The 2,500-nt window shown below is 56.9% G+C and overlaps 1 non-coding gene across 1 annotated transcript in view; it reads left to right on the top strand.

Moving 5' to 3' along the window:
• Positions 1-1,924: 1,924 nt before the first annotated feature.
• Positions 1,925-2,500, top strand: part of LOC126320164 (small subunit ribosomal RNA) — a 1,893-nt gene continuing 1,317 nt past the window's right edge. The window contains exon 1 of the ribosomal RNA XR_007557911.1: positions 1,925-2,500. This exon is cut by the window's right edge and continues 1,317 nt beyond it. This is a non-coding gene — a ribosomal RNA (small subunit ribosomal RNA).

The raw sequence follows: 2,500 nt of genomic DNA, 5'->3' as shown, positions 1-2,500 counted from the left end.
CCTAACCCACGTTGTCCCTTAACCTAACCCACGTTGTCCCTTAACCTAACCCACGTTGTCCCTTAACCTAACCCACGTTGTCCCTTAACCTAACCCACGTTGTCCCTTTGCCTAACATAGTTCACTGCTCGGAATCTCTGGTGTCGTTGTTATCCTCATGTAGATGTCTTGCGAGTGTTGCTTACTTTCCACATATTCCCGCTATCCACTGTCAATTGTACTGCAATAGGACTATATCGGCCCCCCCCCCCTCTGTCCCCCTCTTTGTGTCTCTGTCCTCTCAAGCTGGTCGGTCTGGCGTGTGAGTGTTAAATGAGCCTCGCAGCTGTTCAGTTGCATTCAGATGTCGACGCCCTCAGTGTACGTCGTGGTATGGTCTGTGTCCATTGTCCGCTGATGTCGTACGCGTAACCCACACGCTGTACCGATCATCGGTAGTTACGTACAGAGTGAAGTAGTGTGATACGTGTGACTGTACGCTGGCTGTGCCCAACGGTGTCGAATCTCAATTTCCATATGTTGTGCTCGATGCTACTTGTCTCGTCTCCCAATAACAGCTAGGTTGCACTGTGGTACGCCGTAGAGGCGTGTGGGAGGAACGTACGAACGCATTGTATGTCACCCTGGGTCGCTGGGGGTGGTGGTGCGGTGAGTCAGGTCAGGTCAGGTCAGGTCAGGTCAGCGTGAGCCGTCTGATGTAGTGACGCGTGTATTCCGACTTTGTCGTATTGCCTCACACAAAGTGCTACCCTGGTGGACCGCGTTCCATATCTGGGACATGCCGCAGATGCCGGTTGACAGTGGATCGCGGAAGGGACATCGCATACTTGCGCGGGCCACCTTCCACGTGTTCTCTTCTGCACATGTCGCAGTGTGTATGTGGTCTGATGTAGCGTGTCGTGACACATGACATCCTGGCATGCAAGAATTGTTGAATTCGCAAATGTAGGTGGACATCTACGTTTACTGCCCAAGATACGCAAATGAACTGGAAATCCGTTGTTGAGCGGTTGTTCACGCTGGAGGTGAATCTGTGATGGCGACGATCGGTACAGCTATTAACCGGTTGTTTCAGCGGTACCCGCCACATCCACACACGTGACTAGGCCCATGTGGGTATGAAGCGATACGCGGCGGTGGCTTGGTGGGACTGTTCCCGGCCGGTGAAGGGGGGCCGCCCGGCGTGTTGGCCGCGCGCTGCGTGGGCGCACGCGCAACAGCCGGCTGGTGGGGGGCGCCGAGTGGCAGGAGCGCCAGCCGACGGGCCCGGCAGGCGGCGCAGCTACGCTGCGGCGCACCCTGCACGCGGCGCCTGGCGGCCAAAGTTGGTTCAGCCGAGCCCGGTGCGAAGCGCGGTGGACATCTGCAGTGTGCTGGTCTGATTGAGGACTGTGTGCGTTGAGGATGCGCCGCCGCCTGGCACTCGGCGCCGCGACGCCGTCTGCTGCTCGGTCGCCCCAGCGGTTCTCGCAGGTGGTTTGTATCGCAGTTGTGCGGACGTGTTGGCGCGTGCGCTGTGCTGGGAGAGTTCGCTTCTGCACCCAAGTGGGGCTTTGCCCTTGTGTGGCGCTGGCGTTGGAGCTGCCGGTCACCATAGGTGGCGCGTGTTGTCTCCCGCCGGCAATGCCACGACAGCACGCTCCCGGGCCTCTGTCGGCAGCGGCAAGCTCAGTTGGGAGCAAGGGTGTTCGCACTAAAACCGTCTACTCGCCTAACTCCGGGCGATTGCGCCTCTCTCGAAACCGACCAAGTACCTAGGACGGCGCTGCGCGCCGCCGGGACCTGAGAGGGTTTCGAGGTGTATCGTGCAGGGGAGCTCGGCCTCCTCCTGTTTGCAGAATAATTGAGCGGACGCTTGCGTGTTCGCGCGGGCCCCCGGGACACACTCCCGGGCGGCCGGCTGCTCAGCTCTAGTTGACGCAGCTCCCTGGTTGATCCTGCCAGTAGTCATATGCTTGTCTCAAAGATTAAGCCATGCATGTCTCAGTACAAGCCGCATTAAGGTGAAACCGCGAATGGCTCATTAAATCAGTTATGGTTCCTTAGATCGTACCCACGTTACTTGGATAACTGTGGTAATTCTAGAGCTAATACATGCAAACAGAGTCCCGACCAGAGATGGAAGGGACGCTTTTATTAGATCAAAACCAATCGGATTGGCTTGTCTGGTCCGTTTGCCTTGGTGACTCTGAATAACTTTGGGCTGATCGCACGGTCCTCGTACCGGCGACGCATCTTTCAAATGTCTGCCTTATCAACTGTCGATGGTAGGTTCTGCGCCTACCATGGTTGTAACGGGTAACGGGGAATCAGGGTTCGATTCCGGAGAGGGAGCCTGAGAAACGGCTACCACATCCAAGGAAGGCAGCAGGCGCGCAAATTACCCACTCCCGGCACGGGGAGGTAGTGACGAAAAATAACGATACGGGACTCATCCGAGGCCCCGTAATCGGAATGAGTACACTTTAAATCCTTTAACGAGTATCTATTGGAGGGCAAG

The sequence above is a fragment of the Schistocerca gregaria genome, unplaced genomic scaffold (assembly GCF_023897955.1).
Source record: "Schistocerca gregaria isolate iqSchGreg1 unplaced genomic scaffold, iqSchGreg1.2 ptg000703l, whole genome shotgun sequence".
Taxonomy (NCBI): domain Eukaryota; kingdom Metazoa; phylum Arthropoda; class Insecta; order Orthoptera; family Acrididae; genus Schistocerca; species Schistocerca gregaria.
Note: the sequence above shows the minus strand (reverse complement) of the source record. Positions and strands in the feature narration are given on the sequence as shown.